This window comes from Cetorhinus maximus, chromosome 10 (assembly GCF_964194155.1).
Source record: "Cetorhinus maximus chromosome 10, sCetMax3.hap1.1, whole genome shotgun sequence".
NCBI classification, from domain to species: domain Eukaryota; kingdom Metazoa; phylum Chordata; class Chondrichthyes; order Lamniformes; family Cetorhinidae; genus Cetorhinus; species Cetorhinus maximus.
Window position 1 is genome coordinate 83,384,108 of NC_135888.1, and position 23,111 is coordinate 83,407,218.

At 41.9% G+C, this 23,111-nt stretch overlaps 1 long non-coding RNA gene across 1 annotated transcript in view; it reads left to right on the top strand.

Annotated features, from left to right (window-relative positions):
* Positions 1-20,610, top strand: part of LOC144685262 (uncharacterized) — a 47,522-nt gene extending 26,912 nt beyond the window's left edge. Inside the window, exons 2-3 of the long non-coding RNA XR_013577686.1 lie at positions 19,276-19,421; positions 20,582-20,610. This is a non-coding gene — a long non-coding RNA (uncharacterized LOC144685262). The remainder of the gene's footprint in view (positions 1-19,275; positions 19,422-20,581) is intronic.
* The last annotated feature ends 2,501 nt before the right edge of the window (positions 20,611-23,111 follow it).

The following is a 23,111-nucleotide window of genomic DNA, read 5'->3' on the forward strand; positions in this document are numbered from 1 at the left end:
GTCCTGCTATGTGGCAGTGGTGTCCTTGGCGTTTGGAGCTGGAGCTGCTGAGGTCGCAGGAAGAGGGGATTCGGGTGGGCTGGACACTCCCAGAGCCACCTGGATGGATGGCCCCAGGGGTACACCTGCTGATCCTCCTCCCTGTGGGTGCCTGACATCCCCTGGCTGGGTCCTTGAGGAGAAGGAGTAGCTGGAGTGAGATTGAGCTGAACTGCACCCCTCTCACATGCACACTGTTGGAGGCCAACTATGTCATCGGCAATGGAGTTCAGCCCACGCAGCAATGCAGGAGCAATGTCCTGGACCAAGGTCTCCATGGCAGCTAGTGTCGATGTCAGCATGTTGGCATGCTGGCACCATTGTCATGCAAGTATAATAATTCCCATAATATTATTGTGATTTATTATAAAAGTAGGTTAATAGTGGGGTTTAGATAGTTTGTCTGTGTGTGTGGGATTTAATTGAATTGGAGACAGCTGGCCTGGAGGCTTTGGCTTATCAAAAGAAAGCAAGGTTTGAAATGCTAACTACGTAAACATGGCTGAAGTTTTAGAAGGTGAAGTGAGAATTTGCATTTTTAGATAAATCAGGGTCGTTTGAATTTCAAAGAGATGGTCAGATGTTACACCTAGCCAGAGAAGCTAGGCCAAGCAGTGTTTTTATTTTTCCCAAAGGTTACTGATAGCATTAGCACCACAAATAGGTTTATAGTATGAGAAAAGTAAAGTTCCAAAGGCATAGGGAAACAATGGAATTTGCATTAAAAAGGAGAAACATGTCGAAACAAGAAAAGGCTATGTGTCAGAGAGGAAGCCATTGCAAGATCTATCTGAAGTGTGAAAAACCTTAAGTATTTATGCATTAAGCTGCTGTTCACAGAAACTGAAGCTGGGAAAAGCCACTTTAAATTCTACTGTCCAGGGTATCCTGGTGATTTGCCTGGATCTGTTTAAAATTTAGTTGTTCTTTACAGTTGCCTTAACAGGGGTGTAGCTAGAAGTCAGATTAATTAGGGGTTTTAGGAATTATTATTGTAGTAATTTGTAAACCCATATCTTGTGCTTGAAATCTTTTCTTTTGTTAATAAATGTTTAATTTAGTTTTGTAAAAACTCTAGAGAGTCTTGGTTGACTTATTACTACTGAATTCAGGGCATGCATCTCGAAATAAAATACAAATTGCAAAATCGACGTGACCCCATGATCAAGTTTCCCTTGTGGATTTGATCCACCTGGTACACATCATCTGCCGGGCCATAACAAACTGGGGACTTTTTGCGAGATATTTGAAAATCCTTGATTGGTTTGGAGTTGGTGAATCTTATGGTTATGAGTATGAGAAGTGCTTTGAATTCAGGAGTTGGTGTGAGGGATTTTTTAAAGTGGTGAGACTGAAAAAATTGCTGTATCCATGGCTAAAACTTTTTTTGGAAGCAGAAGATAGAACTCTGATTATTACAAAAAGCATCTAAGGGTAAGTTAACAGAGTTGGGGGATAAGTTGCAGCTGAAGTTACATGTAGGGGCAAAGAAGGCAGACTCAGTAATACATAATAGCACAAAATTTAAAACAGGAAGGGATACTAGAGAGACCATGCTCTCCAGGGGTGAGTCAATTGAGTTGGCTAAGATCCAATTGAAAATTAAGTAACTTGAACATGAAAAGGAAATGAAAAAACTTGAACTGGAGGCAGAAGAAAACAAAAAGGAAAGAGAAAGGCCATTCCTAATGGAACTGGAAGAAAGGTAGGAGAGAGAAAAAAGACAGGAATGGAAATTTGATATGGCGAGGTTAGAAAAGGAAGAAAGAGAGAAGGAAAGAAAAAGAGAGAAGCAGCTTAAAAAGCTGGACTTTATAAAAGAGATCCCAGATGCTGAGGAAAGTTCTGATGATGAAAAACCTTTAACCTAAAACCCAATGAGGAGATGTTTAAATTTGTGTAAGCTCTTCTGAAATTTAAATAAAGAGATGTGGAGGCCTTCTTTATGTCATTTGAGAAGATAACTAAACAGATGAAATGGCCACAAGAAAACTAGACATTGTTGTTACAACCTAGGTTAGTGGGTAGAGCACATGAGGTTTACGCTTCACTGTCAGAAGAAATGTCAGTGGAGTGTGATGTGGTAAAAAAGGCTATTATGAGTGCATATGAGTGGGTTCCTGAGGCATACAGGTAAAAATTTAGGAATGTGAGAAAACAGCCTGGGCAAATTTATATTGAATTTGAGAGAGTAAAACAAAGTAATTTTGACCGGTGGATATGAGCATTAAAGCTAGAGACAACATATGCATTTCTTAGAGAAGTAGTTCTTTTGGAAGAATTTAAAGATCCATTCCTTCGGTAGTGAGAACTCATGTGGAGGAACAGAAGGTTAAAATGATAAAACAAGCAGCAAAAATAGCTGATGATTATGAGTTAGTTCGTCAATCTAAACCCTTTTTCATCACCCTTTTAAGTCAGAGGATAGAAAGTGGGAAGATGAAAGGAAAGTGAGTAGTCAGGGAAGAGAAGAAGGAGGTGGAAATTCCCAGGAAGCTTTTTCTCAGCCTAAAAAGGAAGATTCTGAGGGTAGAAGTGACACTCGAAAATGGAGGTGTTTTCATGTAATAAAGTCGGGCACATGAAGTCAGTGTGTTGGAAATTATAAGGAAAATCTGTTGGAATTATTGGGTTGCAGAAAAGTTCTGGAAGTATAAGTACTGTGGGTTCTGAGGTTCAGGCACAGGAGAAACCAATGGTTTATGTATAGGCAAAACAGGAAAAATCAGTGATAGGTAAAGAAGTGGGAATGTGTTCACAATTTACCCAAGGGAGTTCTGAGGAGCAGATTGTGGAAAAGTTTAAAGCTTTTGTGTGTGAAGAGGAAGTCTTTCCATGTGTACAGGGTGGAGTAGGTAAAGATATTAAAATTTTAAGAGACACAGGGGCTAGTCAATCCTTAATGTTGTGGGATAGTGATATTTGTTGTTCCAAGGGAGTATTGGAGGAACAGGTGATAATAAGTGGGGTTAATGGAGATGCTAAACCTATTCCATTGTGGAAGGTAAATTAAAAGAGTAAGTGGAAAACAGGTGATGTGATAGTTGGAGTAGTGAAAAAATTGCCCATTGCAGGGGATCAATTTATGTTAAGTAATGATATAGCTGGGCTACAGTTGTAGGTAATGCCTATGGTAGTTGAGTAGCCCGTAGAAGTGTTTTCAACAGAAGTGTTGCAGAGAGAGCATCTGGGATTGTTTCCAGATTGTGTGGTAACAAGATCACAAGCTCACAGGTTGAAACAGGAAAAACAGGAAGTTAAAAGGCAGGGAGAAGGTGTTGAAATTCAATTAGCTGACACTGTCATTGATAAGATTGCTCAGGAAAAAAGGTTAGAGGATAATGCAGCTGAAGTACTTAGCTCAAGGCAGTCGGTAGAATTACAGAAAAAGCATTCACAAATAAGACAGTTATATCAGACAGCTTACTCAGAAACAGAGGCAGGATGTATTCCGGACCTCATTACAGCCTTGGTTCAAACATGGACAAAAGAGCTGAACTCCTGAGGTGAGATGAGTGTGACTACCCTTGACATCAAGGCAGCATTTGACCGAGTGTGGCATCAAGGAGCCCTAGCAAAACTGGAGTCAATGAGAATCAGGGGGAAAACTCTTTGCTGGTTGGAGTCATACCTAGCACAAAGGAAGATGGTTGTGGTTGTTGGACGTCAATCATCTCAATTTCAGGGCATCACTGTAGGAGTTCCTCAGGGTAGTATCCTAGGCCCAACCATTTTCAGATGCTTCATCAATGACCTTCCTTCCAACATTAGGTCAGAAGTGGGAATGTTCGCTGATGGTTGCACAATGTTCAGAACCATTTGCAACTCTTCAGATACTGAAGCAGCCCATGTCTAAATGTAGCTAGACCTGGACAATATCCAGGCTTGGGCTGACAAGTGGAAAGTAACATTCGTGCCACACAAGTGTCAAGTAATGACCATCTCCAACAAGAGAGAATCCAACCATCACCCTTTGATGTTCAATAGCATTACCATCACATAACATCACTGTCAATACCCTGGAGGCTACCATTGACCAGAAACTGAACTGGACTAGCCATATAAATACTATGACTACAAGAGCAGGTCAGAGGCTAGGAATCGTGTGATGAGTAACTCACCTCCTGACTCCCCAAAGGCTGTCCACCATTTACAAGGCAGAAGTCAGAAGTGTAATGGAATACTCCCCACTTGCCTGGATGAGTGCAGCTCCCACAACACTCAAGAAGCTGGACATCGTCCAGGACAAAGCAGCCCGCTTGATTGGCACCACATTCACAAACATTCACTCCCTCCACCACCGCTGCACAGTAGCAGCAGTGTGTACCATCTACAAGATGCATTGCAGGAATTCACCAAGGTCCTTAGGCAGCAACTTCCAAACCCACAACCACTACCACCTAGAAGGACAAGGGCAGCAGATAGATGGGAACACCACTACCTGGAGGTTCCCCTCCAAGTCACTCAGCATCCTGACTTAGAAATATATCGCTGTTCCTTCACTGTCACTGGGTCAAAATCTTGGAAATCCCTTCCTAACAGCACTGTGGGTGTACCTACACCACACAGACTGCAGCAGTTCAAGAAGGTAGCTCACCACCACCTTCTCAAGGGCAGCTAGGGATGGGCAATAAATGCTGGCCCAGCCAGTGAAGCCCACATCCTGTGAATGAATTAAAAAAAATGTTATTACCTTAAGGGTAATGTGTTAGTGAGAAAGTGGCACCCGTATCAGGTTTCAGCTGATGAAAGCCGAAGGGAAGCACATCAGATTGTTATACCATTTGGACATTTGGATATAGAAATGAGATCCTGAGAATAGCTCATGAAATTCAAATGGTGGGGGGGCTGGGCAGGGGGGCATTTAGGAATTATAAAGACACAGGCAAAAATACAAAAACACTTTTATTGCCCTGAGCTGCATAGAGATGTAGTTAAGTTCTGTAAAATATGTCACACATGTAAGGTGATAGGAAAATCACAAGCAGTGATTAAGCCGGCACCTTTAATTCCAATTCAAGCATTTGAAAAACCTTTTACTAGGGTTATGATTGATTGTGTAGGACCCGCCTTAAGACTAAAAGTGGAAATCTGACAATAATGGATGCGTCTACTAGATTTTCTGAAGTGATACATTTGAGAAATATTACAACAAAGAGAATTGTGGAAGAGTTGACTAAATTTTTTACAAGATATGGTTTACCAAAAGAGATACAATCAGATCAGGCTTCAAATTTCATGTCACAGCTGTTTAAGGAAATAACGAACAGTTTGGGGATAAAACAGTTTAAGTCAACAGCTTACTATCCTGAATCACAAGGGGCTTTGGAAAGATGGCATCAAACTTTAAAAACTATGATGAGGGTGCATTGTCAAGACTATCCACAGGGGTTGCATAGGGGAATTCTATTCTTGTTATTTGCTATTAGGGATTCTCCTAATGCATTGACTGGATTTAGCCCTTTTGAATTAGTATATTGTCATGAGGTAAGGGGACCACTGAAATTGATTCATGCGAAATTGGTGGGTCAAAATTTGGAAACTACTGACCTCGATTATGTATCAAACTTCAAAGAAAGATTGGACAGAGGATGTGAGTTAACTAGGGAACATTTAAAGATATCACAGCAAGTGATGAAAATGAAGGCAAATAGGAGAGCCACAGCTCATAGTTTTGTTGCTGGGGAAGAAGCATTAGTTCTGTTACCAGTACTGGTGACTCATTAAAGGCAAGGTTTAGTGGGCCTTACAGGATTGAAAAGAAACTGAGTGAAGTAAATCATTTAATAAATACTCCAGATAGAAGAAAGCAGCAGAGGGTGTGTCATGTATATATGCCTAAAAGGTATTTTGCCAGGGAAATAACCAAAAGGAGTTATTAGTGGTGGTAGATATGGAGAAAGAAGTAGAAATGAAAGATTCTGAAATTGATTTTCCTCTAATCAAATTGGATAATGAGGGTGTACTTGAAAATTTAAATGTAATATTGAGTTGCCTTCCAGTTAAATGTCAAAGTGATTTGAAGAAGCTATTGCAGTCACACAAAGCTATTTGTGGGAATAAGCTGGGGAGGACAAATTTAACTGCACATGATGTCAGCGTAGAAGTTTCATTATCGATAAGGCAACATTCTTATAAGTTAAATCCAGCAAAGTTATCACAAGCACAGAAAGAAATTGAATTCATGAGCCAAAATGACATCATTGAGTCTAGTTGCGGTAAATGGAGTTCACCTATTGTGATGGTACCCAAACCAGATGGAACACAAACACTGAGTGTGGCCTATTGAAGGGTGAATGCAGTGACAAAAGTGGATTTATATCCTATACCACAGTTGAAAGATTGCATTGAGAAAGGGGGACAATCAGTTTATCACAAAGATTGACTTGCTGAGAGGATATTGGCAAGTACTGTTATTGGAGGGAGCAAAGGAGATATCAGCTTTTGTGATGCCAGATGGACTATATCAGTTTAAAGTCATGCCATTTGGTATGAAAAATACACCTGCAACATTTCAAAGACAGACAAACAAAGTAATTGTAGGTCTGAGCAACTGTGCTGTTCATATTGACGACTTGATAGTTTTCAGTCAAATGTGGGAGGAGCATTGACAACATCTGGAAGAATTATTTAGTTGACTACAAGGAGCTAATTTGGTGATGAACTTGGCTAAAGTGAATTTGCAAAAGCGCAAGTCACATATCTAGGCTATACCATTGGACATGGTAAGGTGGCTCTGAGAGATGTGAAAGTAAAAGCTATCGTAGATTTCCCTGTGCCTACAACAAAAAGAGGAGTTTTGAGATTTCTGGGAATAAGTACATTTTACCAGAATTATGTACCAAATTTTAGCAGTGTGGTTTCTCCATTGACTGAGCTATTAAAAAGGAACACAACATTTCAATAGACACAGGAGTGTCAGAAGGCATCAGACAGTTTGAAAACTGTATTGACTATGACACCAGTTTTGGCAGTGCCCAATTATGCCAAGCAATTTAAATTGGCCATTGATGCGAGTGATATAGGCATTGGGGCCGTACTCTTGCATGGAGATGAAACCGGAATTGAGAAACTGATAGGGTATTTTTCATGGAAGTTGAAGGTACAACAGAGAAAATTTTCAATGATCAAAAAAAGAGGTTCTGATTTTGGTGTTGGCATTGCAGCATTTTGTAATTCATGTTGCAAACAATTCATCAGAAACAATTGTTTATACAGACCACAATCCTTTAAAGTTCCTTGACAAATTTCGAGACCAAAGTACAAGGTTTTTCAGATGGAGTTTATTACTGCAATCATTAAATCTATAGGCTATGCATGTGGCTAGATGAGAAATTGCAGATGCATTGTCGAGTGTTTAAAGCTCAAAGGAAAATTGGACATTTAAAACCTGGACTGAAATGACTTCTGTTGATGCCAAGGATTTGTGTATATATATTGTTATGTTAAAGCACGCATCTGGAAATGTAATAGTGTGTGTATATAGGTAAGTATTGGAGGTAGTGTAAGGTAGGTTAAAAAAATGAAGCCATATTTTTAAATGATGACAGTTCATTTCCTTGTCAGGAGGGTGGTGTCATGCAAGTATAATAATTCTCATAATATTATTGTGATTTATTGTAAAAGTAGGTTAATAGTGGGGTTTGGACAGTTTGTCTGTGTGTGTGGAATTTAACTAAATTGGAAACAGCTGGTCTGGAGGCTTTGGCTTATCAAAAGAAAGCTAGGTTTGAATTGCTAAATATGTAAACATGGCTGAAGTTTCAGAAGGTGATGTGAGGAGCATTTTCATTTTGAGATAAATCAGGGTAGCTTGAAGGGTCGGTCACGAGGGGACATAAATTCAAAGTGAGGGGCAGGAGGTTTAGGGGGGATGTGAGGAAAAGCTTTTTTACCCAGAGGGTGGTGACGGTCTGGAATGCACTCCCTGGGAGGGTGGTGGAGGCGGGTTGCCTCACATCCTTTAAAAAGTACCTGGATGAGCACTTGGCACATCATAATTTTCAAGGCTATGGGCCGAGTGCTGGTAAATGGGATTAGATAGGTAGGTCAGGGTTTCTCACATGTTGGTGCAGACTCAATGGTCCGAAGGGCCTCTTCTGCACTGTGTGATTCTGTGATTCTGAGATAGTTGGATGTCACACCTAGCCAGAGAAGCTAGGCCAAGCAGTGTGTTTATTTTTCCCAAAGGTTACTGATAGTATTAGCACCACAAATAGATTTATAATATGAGAAAAGTAAAGTTCCAAAGACATATGGGAATTTGCATTAAAAGGGAGAAATATGTCTAAAGAAGAGGCTATGTATTGGAGAGGAAGGCATTGCAAGATCTACCTGAAGTGTGAAAAGCTTCCAGTATTTGTGCGTTAAGCTGCTGTCCACAGAAACGGAAGCTGGAAAAAGCCACTTTGAATTCTACTGTCCAGGGTATCCTGGTGATTTGCCTGGAGCTGCTTAAAATTTATTTGTTCTTTACAGTTGCCTTAACGGGGGTGTAACTGGAAACCAGATTAATTAGGGGTTTTAAGAGTTATAGTAGTAATTTGTAAACCTTTTTGTGTTCTTGAAATCTTTCTTTCTATTAATAAATCTTTAATTTAGCTTTGTAAAAATCTCTAGTCTTGGGGAGCTTATTACTACTGAATTCAGGGCACACATCTCGAAATAAAATACAAATTGCAAAATCGTTGTGACCGCGTGATCAAATTTCCCTCATGGATTTGATCTGCCTGGCACACATCATCGGCAACATCATAACACTATCACCTCAGCCTGAAGGCAGACAGACTCCTCTATCACACCTTGCAACCTGAGGAGTGCAGTGGATATCCCTTCCTGATGTTCCCGAGCTTGCCTTTGCAGTTCCAGCAACTGTGACATGACCAAGTCCAAATGTTCATCATCTGACTCGGACTCAGCAAAGTGCTGGCGTCCAGCAGTCCCCCGAGTGCAGTGAAGTCCCTGCTGCTGCCTACTGTGGATCAGAAAGTGCCATGTGCTCACCAGATTGTGATGCCAAGGCTTATCTAAAGCTAGGTCCCATTAAAGTGTGTGTCTCTGCACTGGTGGAGAGTGTGGGTGAGCGCTGTGACAGGATTTCAAGGAGGGTGCCTTCAAATTCCTCTTCAGAAGTTTCTTCAGGGCTTGATTGGAGGCAATGCGTTGTGGACTCCGTCGGCTGTTTGGCAAATGTGCCTGTGAAAGCAAGGGGAGATAATTAGTGCATGGCAGTGGCCTGTGAAACAGAACACAACACTCACAGCATAGTTGTCTGATTGATGTTTCACTGCTGAGTACTCACTTGGTAAAGCACTGCCGACATCACTGTCAGTGCAGGAACAGCCCAGATCATTGCCAGTCAGCTGGATGACTGTTTTCAAAGTCCGTGAGGACCTTAATTTCAGGCATTTCTCCACCAGTCCCTCTTGTTGTGTGCCAGCTTTTCCTGCATGAATAGAGATGAAGAGAGTGTAAGCAGGGCGCCTGCCAGGCTAGATGATAAGTATGTCTGGCATGTTTGGGTGGTGAGTGGTCCCATGGATGGGATGAAGAAAATGAAGGTGAGTGTGAGAGAGTGAATGGTGATGTCCCTTGAACTGGCAGTGAGTGAGGGCCCTGTGGATGTGTGATGGGTTTGTGAGTGTGTGAGATGAGAGTGATGAGAAGAGTGACTTACCCTGGCGGAATGAAGGAGATCATTCATCCCCTTGCAGCACTGGGTGCCTGTCCTCTTTTGCAGGGCATTGGCTCTGACCACCACTGCCACCGGCTTCCAGCCGGATTAGTGATGTTGCTGCCCAACTGTGGCCAGAGAGGGGGTAGAGGACATCACGGTGAGCCTCACAGTGTCCAAAAGGTGCTTGAGGGATGCGTCATTGAACCTGGGGGCCGCAATTTTTTTGTCTTTTGGGGCTATGTCTTCCATGCAGCAGTCCTAGGCTGGAAGCACTGAGAGGTGTGCACGTGGATGTACTTTAAATGTGGAGTCTGACGTGATGAAGCGGCAAGGTGACGGCGTGGCAGGCGACTCAGAGCCCACCCCGCCATGGAAACGGCGTGTTTCCCGGGAATGCGCAATTAATGCGGTGGATAAAAGCAAAAAACTGCAGATGCTGGAAATCCAAAACAAAAACCAAAAATACCTGGAAAAACTCAGCAGGTCTGGCAGCATCTGTGGAGAGGAACACAGTTAATGTTTCGAGTCCGCCTGACTCTTCAACAGAACTAAGGAAAAATAGAAAAGAGGTGAAATATAAGTTGGTTTAAGGGCCCTCTATCCAGCTCTTCTTGTCCCATCCCACCCCCCCTCCCCTTAAACCAACTTATATTTCACCTCTTTTCTATTTTTCCTTAGTTCTGTTGAAGAGTCATGCGGACTTGAAACGTTAACTGTGTTCCTCTCCACAGATGCTGCCAGACCTGCTGAGTTTTCCAGCTATTTTTGTTTTTATTAATGCGGCGGATTTGGGACGATACAGCGTGAGAAGCCGCCATTGTACCCTCTGGGTAAAACATCGTTTCTCCCGCCTGCTAACACACTTAGTGCAAATCTGGGATGATTCCACATGGTGTGATGGTCAATTACAGAGGGAGGGTAAAGAGCAGAGGACTGTTGGTGAATGGGGATTTGGAATTGAGGTTACTGGTATTGCGCTTGAATTCATCGTCATTACAGCACATAGGTAAGCCTTTTTGCCCATCAAATAATTGCCAAATTAGCTGAAAAGTTAATTCTTCATGGGCAGCCTGGACAGAAAGGAGTTACATAAGTTGCAACCTCTATTCCTCTTCCTCCTCTTTGATCACCTTTTCCTGTGCCACCTTCTCCTGCATCTCTGCTTCTCAGCTGGTAGATGGCAGCAAGGGCTGTCCCCTCATGATGGCAAGGTTATTGCAGTACGTAGCATATGACCACAAATCTTGATATGTAATTCTCTGGAGTGAATCATTGCTTCAGGATGCCAATGGTATGCTCCATCAGGTTTCTTGTGGCAGCATAGCTCCCGTTGTATGCCTACTGTGCCCATGTACATGGGTTATGAACTGGAGTTGTGAGCCATGTTGTCGGTGGATAGACCTTGTTGTCCTGTAGCCACTGTTTGGTTTGCTGTGTTTGAAAATAGAGCTGGCTCAGTGGACTACTGTGAAATGAATACATTGGCACAACCGCGAGGCACTGACCTGCATGTTGGAGTACCAATGGTCACACACTAACTGGCCTTTAACAGAGAGGCATCCCTATTTTTTATGGTACATGGCATTGACATGAGGCACATGGAAAACAATATGCATGTAGCCTATGGTACCCTTTATCATATGGAAGACTGCAATCTTGCAAACACTTGTGCCCATTCCACCTGCTTTTCTCTGGTGAGAAGGAATGCAATGAAGGCAGTTTTCTTTGTAAAGAGACCCTCAGTGACCTCGCTTATGTAGCAGCATACTGAAAACTGCAAGATGTTGTAACTAGCTCCAGTAACAGCCTGGAATGAGCCAAATGAATAAAAGTGCATGGCCACGGTCACCTTCACATCCACTGGCAGTCCTTAACCTGCATTGTAGCTGAGGCATCCCATTACCATTGCCATTGCTGAATCCCCCTCTGTCAACATCCTGGGGGTTACTATTGGCCAGAAACTGAACTGGACTAGCCATATAAATACTGTGGCTACAAAGAGCAGGTCAGAGACAAGGACTCCTGAGGCGAGTAACTCACCTCCTGACTCCCCAAAGCCTGTCCACCATGTTCGAGACACAAGTCAGGACTGTGATGGAATACTCGGCAATTGCCTACATGAGTGTAGCTCCAACAACACTCAATAAGCTCATCACCAATGAGGACAAAGCAGCCCGCTTGATTGGCACCCCATCCACCAACTTAACCATTCAATCCGTCGAACACCGATGCACAGTGGTAGCAGTGCATACCATCTACAAGATGCACTGCAGCAACTCACCAAGGCTAATTCGATAACACCTTCTAAACTCACGACATCAAAAAGGACAAGGGCAGCAGATGCATGATGAGATGCCGATGCACGGGAACATCACCAACTGCAAGTTCCCCTCCAGGACGCACACCATCCTGACTTAGACATATATTGCTATTCCTTCACTGTCGCTGGGTCAAAATCCTGAAACTCCCTCTCTAACAGCACTGTGGATGTGCCTACACCACATGGACTGCAGCGGTTCAAGAAGCCCACCACCACCTTCTCAAGGGCAATGCAGGATGGGCAATGAACACTGGCCTAGCCAGTGATGCCCATTCCCTGTGAAAGAATAAAAAAAAGTGGCAGATTTTGGTGAGGATCTCCTTAGTGAAGCATAGATGTCTCAAACATTGAAGTTTATGTAGGAGAATTGCTCCCTGAGCACCCAGAGTAGATATGATCTCCTGCTGAGTGCCCTTTGACCCTTCTCCCCCTCCCTTTTCTCCCGGAGGTGCGTCATTTTCTGTGTGGCTGCTGTTCTTTCTCCCAGTCATGCTGTATTCCAAGGGGAATGGTTTCAAGTGCACCATTGTCTGGGAACAACTCATTCATGCAGATGTCTTGAAGTCAGCAAAAGTATTTCAGCACCTGCCACAACATGCTCTGCACACTTTTGAAACTTGAAGCAACTATAGAAAGCACCAAAACATGTAGAATTATAGCCACTTACAGAAGAAAAAAAGCAACTAACCTGCAAGTAGTTAATGATTCCTTTAAATAGCAGTGGTGTGGGTTCAAGTTGGATTTGAAACATTAACTTTGTTTCTCTCACCACAGATGCAGACCTGCAGAGTTTTTCCAGCACTTTCTGCTTTTATTTCAGATCTCCAGCATCTGATGTATTTTGCTTTCATTTTAGTGGTGGGGGTTCCTCCATGTTGTTTCACGCTGTGCTAAGCCGTGTGACGTTAAGAAAGAGCTTAGGCTGAAGTGTAGAGCTCTATTGCATTCTGATTGATAACATGATCTGCCTGCTCTTCATGTTCTGGCGCACTTTATGCCAGAAATGTGTATGCGCGGTGTAGCCCTCATTCTGTAACTTTAAAGGTGCTTGTAGCAACCAAAAGAACAGGAGCTACTGAGTCTAATTTTGTGATCCCCCTCACCACCTCCCCAAACCTCAAATCTTTGTCAGATTGCATTCAGCAAACATCGTGCTTTTGTACTGCAGCTGTGCACTATAGTTAATGGTGCAACTTCCTTTTTTGTTAATTAAAGTCAACCAGGGACTATTTATTTTGTGTAAAATGTATTGTATTATCATCATGGATAGGGCATGCTTTGCAGAGTGCACTGTTATTCGTGCCAGAACTTAGCTCAATATTAATTTAACCTCTCAAAATAAAGGATGTGAAATGAATGGGAGTAGGGCTGCTTCTGCTCTGTTTTGTGAAGATGCTGATGATCAGTTTAATTTTAGAAATTCAATTCACTGATCCAATGTCTCTGAACTATCTTTATACTGATTGTAACCTCCAGCACAGTGGAGGAGAGTCGGGAAGACCTAGAGCTAATTGTTAAACCAGACAACTCCCTTCTAATTTGCAGATTGTCTATGCCTTTTGACATCTGGAAGGTGTGTGACTGTATTTGCATAGAGAGGGTAACCATGCTGGTTCAAACCAAATACTATTTGCCTTAGCCTATGTTAAAAAAATCAACTGTCGAACCATCATTAGTTATATGAGCAGGATTTTCCCCTCATCAGGTGGGCGCAGTGGGCGGGTCAAGGAGTGGCCGCGAAATGGACCGCCACCCATGATCGGGCCTCGACCGTGTTTTCACGCTGAAACGCTCAGCGCTGCCGGGGTGTGGGCAGGAGGAGGGTGAGTGTGGAAGTCTGCACGTGTGCAGGGGAGCACGCGCTGATAGCTCCCTGAGGGCACAGAGCTGCCTCAGGGAGCTGACAAATTGGACTCTGGCCAATAAAGATTTTAAAGATGAAATAAACATGTCCTCACGTGTGATTCAGTCACATGAAGAGAGACATGTTTGAAATGATGGCAAAATTTTTACCGGTTTTACATTTGCCATTGTAAGCCCGTGGATGAGGTTTTGTTAAAAATGCAAAGGCCGCCTGGCCTATTTGCCCACCCGCCAACCAAATGATTGAGCGGGCAGTGAAAAACACAAATTAATTACTTGCTTAAGGGACTTATAAGGCCTGTTAATTGTCAATGGGTGCACTGCCAACTCTCGGCACTCCCGCCGACTGAAAATCGCGAGAGTGCACGGTGACATCAGGATGCTTGCCTGACGTCATTGTGTGTGATTTTATGCCCAATTGGGTTGAGCACGCGCCTGCCCAACGAACGAACGCAAAATCCTGCCCTATGTTTATTTTCCTTCAGACAGTTCCTTTCTGCATTAAATTTTCTGTAAACACAAATACTTGCAGTCTGCCTTTAGAATGGCCTTTTTTCGTCAACAAGCATTGTTAAGATAACAGTGCAAGATCTTTATCAGTTGGAAAGCATTTATCAACCAGAGAATTTGAACAGTTAATGGTTTAAGGGATCAAGGAAAAAACTTCTTAGAGCTTTGAACCACTGACTGATAATAAAGGGAAAGTCACCCTTGTACCTATAGCTCTACCTAATACTTACAGTCCTACTGATGCTAAACGTCACTTTTTACAAAGCCCCATTTATTTTTTTCCCTATTCTAATAAGTGATTTCAGGAAGAAAAACTAACAAAGCAACATCTGTTGACCAGCAATATGTTATGTTTGATTCAGACAATCTAGTCCATGGTGTTCATACTGTGTGGTACTTGAGACAGGCAGCCGCATATATTTGTCTTCTCAAATATATTGCAAAACCAGTTTTTGAGATTGTACAGCAAATCAAAGCTTTTAAATAATATTCAGTATTTCTACATTGCTTCCATCTACTCTTTATCCTGCTTTCTAACTGATAGTATCTATGTTTCATTGTGGATTTATCCGATTTCCATGTATTGACTAGCTTTTGTGTCCATTGCTGAATTTGTTGAGGATAAATCATTTCTGCTATGGCCGCAGCTTGGTGGCAGCAGATCACTGTAGATCACAGTTGATATTTTAGCTGGTCTTATGAAATAAATTAATTCAGCAAGTGTGAATATTGTTCCATGGTTTCAGCAGGAAAAAATTGGTTGGTGCCTAATTATATTAGTAACCTTACACTGGACTCTCAAACATACGTCGGACGTGTCATCCTGTACATTTCTTTTGGCCTTACCTTAGATCATTATAACAATGCTACTAATATAGTTTAGGAGTATAGGAACAGGAGTAGGCCACTCAGCTCTTTGAACATGTTCCACCATTCAGTTAGATTGTGGTTGATCCGTATTTTAACTCTATCTTTCTGGTTTGGGTTTGTAATCTTTAATACCCTGGTCAGACAAAAACCTATCAATCTCAGTTTTTAAATTTTCAATTGATCTAGCCTCAACAGCTATTTGGGTGCAAGAATTCCAGATTCCATCTCTCCTTATGTGACGGTGCACTTCCTGACATCACACCTGAATGCCCTAATTCTAATTTTAAAGTTAAGTTCCCTTGGTCTGAATCCCCGATCGGAGGAAATTGTTTATCTATATCTACCCTTACTCTTCCAGTCTCAAGGGAATACAAGCCTAGTTTATGCAACCTGTCCTCATAATTTAACTTTTTTAGCCCCAATAGCATTCTTGTGAATCTGTGCTGTACCGTCCCAAGACCAATATATTCTTCCTGAGGTGTGGTTATCAGAAATGAACACAATAGCCTAATGGGGTCTAACTAGAGCCATGTATAACTGTAACACAACTTCCACTTCTTTGTATGCAGCCCCTTGAAATAAAAAATCATCCCATTAACACTTTAATTAGTTTTTGTACCTGTTCAATAATTTATAGTGATTTCTGTACTTGGATCCCTAAATCCCTCTGCTCTTCCACATTTCCTAGCTTTTCACCATTTATCTATCTTTCTTGATGTTTGATCTCTTCAGGGATGCTTTGAGGACATCCTTGAAGAGTTTCTGCTGAACTCCTGGGAGACTTCTGCTGTGACCAAATTCCAAGTAGAACAGTTGCTTTGAGTGTCTCGTGTTAAGCATACAATCAACATGTCCTGCCCCTGCAGAGCTGGTTTTGAGTGATTAGCGCCTCAAGGCTGGGAAAGTTGACTTGGGAGAGAACACTGCTGTTGTACCACCTTCCTTGCCACCAGATCTGGAGGATATTGCGGAGGCACGACTAGTGGTACTTCTCCAGTGCTTTGAGGTGGCTGCTGTAGGTTGTCCAAGTCTCCAAAGCATGTAGGACTACGGGGATCACTGCTGCCCGGTAAACCATGACCTTAGTCTTAGGTTTCAGATCCTGGACCTCAAATATCCTTCTCCTCAGTGAGCCAAAGGCTGAGCTGGCACATTGGAGGCGATGATAAATTTTGTCATCTTTGTCGAAAGGAGGCTTCCAAGATACGGAACATGGTCCACATTTTCCAGGATCTCACTGTTGATGTCAATTAACGGGGGAAGGTGTTGTGCTGTGGGAGTTGAAAGGAGACCTTAGTTTGCTGGGTGTTTAGTGAAAGGCCCATTTTCTTGGAAAAAGAGTTGACAGTAATCTGGAGCTCAGTTTTTTGAGTGAGTGGACACACAAGCTCAATGACTCATGGAGTCACTGACATGTGACTGATTAAAATGGAGAAGCTTCTTTGGGAAGGCACTGAACACGTGGATACACTTTGTCAGGAACACACAGAGGCAAAGTTGAGGCATTGGAGAGAGCACACAAACCTCTAAACACCTCACCTACCCGACCTTCAAACATCACCTGCCCTGCATGTGGCAGAGCCTACAGATCGACCGCACTTTGGACTTAGCAGCCATCTCAGGAAGCAAGTCATCCCCGATTGAGGGGGACCAAGAAAAAGCTCTTTCTTGATTTATCTTTCTTGGGTCCATATTGAAATCCATCTACCACAATTTTCCTACTCACTTAATCTATTGATGTCTCTTTGCAATTTTCTGCCCCCACGCACTCTATTTACTGGGCCAACTAACTTGGTGTCATCAGAAAATTCGGGTATATGGCTCTCCATTCCTTCACTTATGTTATTGTAAATATAATGAACAACTGAGACCCCAGTGCAGATCCCTGGGGAACACTAATAGTCACGTCCTGCCAATTGGAGAACATACCTATTATTCCTATTCTCTGTTTCCTACCGACCAATTCCCTACCCATAATCAATCGATTACCTCCAATTTCATGTGCTCTCATTTTTGTTAAGATCTCTTATGTGGGGTTTTGTTGAATATCTTCTGGAAATCCATATAAATAACATCAATTGACTCCCTATTTTCCACGATAGTTACCTCCTCAAAAAATTCAGCTAAGTTCATGAGGCAAGGCTTACTCTTTACAATTCCATGTTGGTTCTTTCTGATGAGTTCATGCTTGTCCAAGTGGTCAGTAATTCTGCTCTTAATAATAGATTCTGGTAACTTCCCCACAACAGATATTAGACTAAACGGCCTATAGTTCCTGGTTAATTTCTCTTACCCTTCTTAAATAGTGTAGTGACACTGGCAATTTTCCAATCTGAGAGGACAATTACTGAATCAAGAGCTTTGGAAGATAATCACTTAAGCATCTACAATTTCCTCTCTTTTTTTATTCATTCATGGAAAATGTGCATCATTGGCTAGGCCAGCATTTATTGCCCATCCCTGATTGCCCTTGAGAAAGTGGTGGTGTGTTGTCTTCTTGAACCGCTGCAGTCCACGTGGTGTAGAAACATCTACAGTGCTGTTAGAAAAGGAGTTCCAGGATTTTGACTCAGCAACAGTGAAAGGATGACAATATAATTCCAAGTCAGGGTGATGTGTGACTTAGAGGAGAAGCAGGTGGTGGTGTTCTTGTGCATCTGCTGCCCTTGTCTTTCTAAGTGGTAGAGGTTGTGGGTTTGGAATTTGCTGTCTCAGGAGCTTTGGTGAGCTGCTGCATTGCGTCTTTAGATGGTACACACTGCTCCACTGTGCGATAGGATGGAGGGAGTGAATGTTGAAGGTGGTAGATAGGGTGCCAATTATTATATACATTATATTTAGTGTAAGCAAAAGCATTATCATAAAGAAAACAATGAGACAAAAGATAGATAAGTCTCCAGCACCTGATGATTTCCACACCAGGGAATTAATAGGTGTAAGAGGTACTTCCATTGGTACCCAGGTGTGGAAATCATCAGGTGCTGGAAATTTATCTATCTTTGGTCTCATTGTTTTCTTTATGACAATGTTTTTACTTGTACTTAAGTATGATACGTTTCTCTCCTTGATTTATTTTTTCATGTTTACATAGCTTGATCCTCATTTTAATCATCTTTCACGTTTTGTTGAGTATCAAGCACTACAAATGGAAGAATATGCCAAGAATAAAGTAAAAGTGAAAAAAGAATTCAGACTGAGCTGGTTGTCCTTTTCATTTCATTTTCTCTCCTAGGGGCAATTCTAAACCTACCCACCCAGCAGGCACTGGATGGGTGGGAAGTTTATATCACGCAGGTTACGAATTGGCTGGAGCTGCCGGGGGATGACTGCTTGCAATTTTAACCTGTTCAATTGAGCAGTTGACAAGCACCCCTACTCAAACTCAATGGGGATACAACTGTAATTTTAACACAACTGCTTGAGCATGAGACAGTAGTGAATTTCCCACCAGGCAGGCTAGTGGGGAAGCAGATCAGGGCCACAAGGTGGGTAAAAAAGGTCAGGTTTTGTAATCTTTTTAAAACTTTCTTTGTGGGGGCAGGCAAAGCTTAGGCCTGTACTATTGCAGAATCACAGCCACTTTCTCAATGCAAAACCCCTACAGGATGGCCCCTCCAGCAGATCCCACCACTTACCTGGTCCATGACCTCTGAGCCATGAAATTCTCTCCTATTTCCAACCAACAGCTCACCTAGCTGGCTGCATTTCATTGAGGTTCAGGAGTCAAAAATGCCCTGGGCCTCTTTTCTGGAGCAGCAGGTGTGTTTCTACATTACACCACTATTCGCCCACTGAAAACTGTTCCGGAGTATACATTGGGACCTTAACCTTTCTCTGTGTGAATATGGAACAAAAATTTTATTACAGCTCTGATACCAGTTCAAAATTGGAAGTGGCTAATTCTAATTAAAGGAAGCCTACACCTCTTAAAGGGCTGGTGCATTGTAGTTGCCGGAAGTGGTGTCAGGACATTAATTACTTTTGAATTTTTTTTCAGGCTGGTTCCTCCTCCAAGATAGGGAGTACCAAGATTTTCTGATAAGACACCAAAGGCTTTGGTGCAAGTCATGCAGGAAAGTAGAGATATCGCCCTCAAGGGGCAGGAGGCTCTTGAGGCCTACGTGAGGAGACAATGGGAAATAGGTAGAGATCAATATCAGGAGTATAGCTCCATGATCATGGGTTCAGTGCAGGAAGAAGTTTAATAATCTGACAGACGTTGACAAAATGAGATGAGTTCTATCTTCAAATTATATATCCTACCACCTGCACCACCAGCCTCGTCCATTGTTAATTCCCTAAACCCCCACCAGCCACCTACCTCTATTAATCAGCACTCAATGCTTCAAGTCATATATTTTGCCAGAAGCATATCTTCAGCCCCTTTGTATTCAAACCCTTTTGAGATAAAGACCAACGTTCTGTTAGCCTTATTGATCAAATTTAGTTCCTAGTATTTCACAATAATCTATTTCGGTGCTAAGAAGCAGGCAATTATGTTTTTTGAGTTGCTGCAGAAATCTAGTTTGTAACATACTTAAATAATTGGTGTAAATTTGGAGTTAATTAATAAGTTGCCCATTTCAGCATTGCGAATATATATTTCAGAGTTTATCTGAATATTTTGACCAAAAATACAAAATCTTTTTATTGACCAAATATTTTTCACATATTATTACACAGGCAAGATAAAAATAAATCCATTAATAATAATCATTTTACAGAGTTTAATTGATGCTAGTTCGCAGACAGCAAACAAAATTCTCCACTTTACATCAAAATTGTTCATTGCATTTTCCAAAACCTCAATGCATCGAATCTGCTGTACTTTGAGCACAAATTATTTGTAGGTAGAGCTTATTGTATAGAGGGACAGTAATATTTTCCGGCAATAGGTACAGTGCATATAAATGTAACCAGTGTCCCTAATACAGCAGTATTGCAAATTATCAATTTCTATTTCTTTTAAAGTCAGCAGCTCACGCTTCACTGTTCACATGTTACTGATGCTATTTTCAATTAATTCTGCCTCTCAGTCACTGTCATGACCTTATACAGAGTTACATAAACGTAATGCAGGTGATTGGTGCTCAGGGAGTTACTATCATTGAATTGAATACTTTGATTGGCTCCATTATGGTTAATTTTAGAATGCGACATGCATGACACATTATGATTCATTCGAGTATTTCTGCTCTGGGCTTGTTTGTACTTCAGATGCTCTTCAATCTTTGAAATGTAGTAATTATTTTCAAAGTAAAAGAATGTTGTAGGTTGATTTTATCTCTTTCTTAAGCTTGCAGACTGAGAATTACAATTGGCACAAGCTCACTAAATCCAACAATTGAATTGAGAATTGTAAACAAAACAATTTCAATTGAATAAAAGCAGAAAATGCTGGAAAGAAAAAAAACTCGGCAGGTCTGGCAGCATCTGGGGAGAGAGAAACAGCGTTAATGTTTTGAGTCTGTATGACTCTTCAGAGTCTTTTCTCTACATTGGATACTGCGTACAGCTATTTTTCCACTCAGATTCCTTGAGCAGTGAGTTGGAAAGAAGTTCCAGTGGAAGAGGCGGCTTTTGAAAAGATGTGACACAGGAAAGATTTCTATTTCCTTTCACATAAGACAATAGCGAGTATTCCTGTTGGAAGCAAAAAGAAAAATGCCACAACAAATCTTCACCTATCCCAGCTGTAAGGTTTCCTCCTAAAGCGTTTTCCTTGCCCTGCTTCCACTAGGTTGACTATAGAAATTTCTCTTAAGAATGAATGAAAACAAACATTTCCTTGTCCATTCAGTTGCTTATTTGAAGCCCAAACCTTCGCCTGCACAGCTGGTGGTCCTGTCCTTAACTGGTTGATGGTAATCAAGTACTTGTGCAGAGACTAGCTAGCAGTGCAAACGCATTGACTGAAAGCTTCTTTGGAAAGGAGAACTGTGCTGGTGCTGCAAGAGCGCAGACGTGCAGATTGGTGGCAGGCTGGTGTAAGCTTGTGACGTGCAATGTGTTCAGGCTTTTCAATAGCATGATGATGAGCTTCATGCAGCTTATAGACGTCTTCAGCTCTGAAGAAGGATCATACGGACTCAAACGTTAACCCTGTTTCTCTCCCCACCGATGCTGCCAGGCCTGCTGCGTTTTTCCAGCATTTTCATTTTTATTTCAGATTTCCAGCATCTGCAGCATTTTGCTTTTCATTTCAATTAAATCATGCATTTACCCCTCAGGTGGTCAATCTAAGATGACTGCAGGTCACTGAAGAGTGATCTTTGACTGAAATCATCCTGCTTGGTCCCATTGAAATGTATTGCTATGGACAGGATAGAGATGGTAGGCTGGCTCCCCTTTTGTCACCTCTCAATTGACTGCAACAAGATGTGTTTTTAAAGAAGAAGTGTTTTACCCCCTTGAGTGCTGTGACTTTCAAGAATAGGCACCAGACAGGCTTTCTCGTAGGTTTAAATTAAAAGAAAGAATAAATGTTTATTTTACTCAACAGTAGCTGCCTCATTCACACAAGACACACACAGACACACATAGACATACACACAAGAATAGACAATTACAAAAGATGTAGCATGCACTTAGAATTCTTAAAGAGTCCATAAAGTCAATTTTACTATCAATTCTTGAGATGGTAGCCGTAAACATTGCAGGCCTGAGAATTCTCTCTTGGTTTGCTGAAAACAATGGAGGTTGGAAGATTCTGGCAATGATTTCATGGTGGCTTACTCCATGTAATAGCAGGTATCTGGCTTTTCCAGTCAAAGTTGCAGTTGGGTCCCTGTAATGAAGCCAAAGGCCCAGATTTTTGTCACAATGGAAAGCCTGTCCATCATGGTGCAAATAGTGGAACTGGCTGAAAATTGTAAGTCCTGCTCCCGACCATAGCACTTTCCATTTTCACAGGCATGGGAATGGGGATGGGGCACGTTTCATGCATGTGCATTTGACAGAGGCATTTAAATCATCACCTGTCTCCACTCTAGTCTTATTCTGGTAGCCTATGAATGTGGAACCTAAAGTGAACAAAGTAGCTGTGAACTTGGTCTGAACTTGGAATATTTCTTTGGGTAGCCAGGGGACCTCTTTAGAGAAGTAGCATACCCCTGTTGAATTTGCTTAAAAATGTTATTCACAGCCCAGAAATGGTACAAAAAAATTCAAGTAGTCTTACCTTAACTCAAGGGAGTAAGATGGTGGGGCTCCTGATGACACAGGCCAATTATTTTTGCCCCTACTGACTTGTGCACTCAGGTGCCAGGAAGAATTTTGTGCTGGAGAAGGGCACATAGTGCTTCGTGTGAAGGAACATAGGTGGAATGACACATAACCTCCTACCCCTTGCATATTTCTGATATGTAGATGATACATTTGCTATATTTAAATCTGCAGCAGCTGTAATAATTAGCTTGCATGTCTTAATAGGCTCCAACTTGCACTCAAATTCACCTTTTAAATAGAGCAGTCAAATGAATTCCCTTTCCTTGACGTACTAGTTGAGAAATCTTCCAGGGGGTTCTCTACCATGATCGACCGCAAGCCTACATTCACTGATCAATGCACACATTGGGATTCTAACAGTTCCATGCCCTATAAGATTGGCCTTATTGGCAACCTCATAAATAGGACTCAAATCATTTGCTCACCGTGCTAGCTGGATGCTGAAATAGGATGCATCAATGACATCCTGCGGGATAATTGTTGCCCTGATTAGGTCAATTCATGCTGAATGAATACTTCTCATCCATCTTCACCCAAGGGAATGAGGATGAAGGTATCGAACTTGAGGAGAGAGACTGCGAGGTTCTTAAGCAAATTGATATAGGG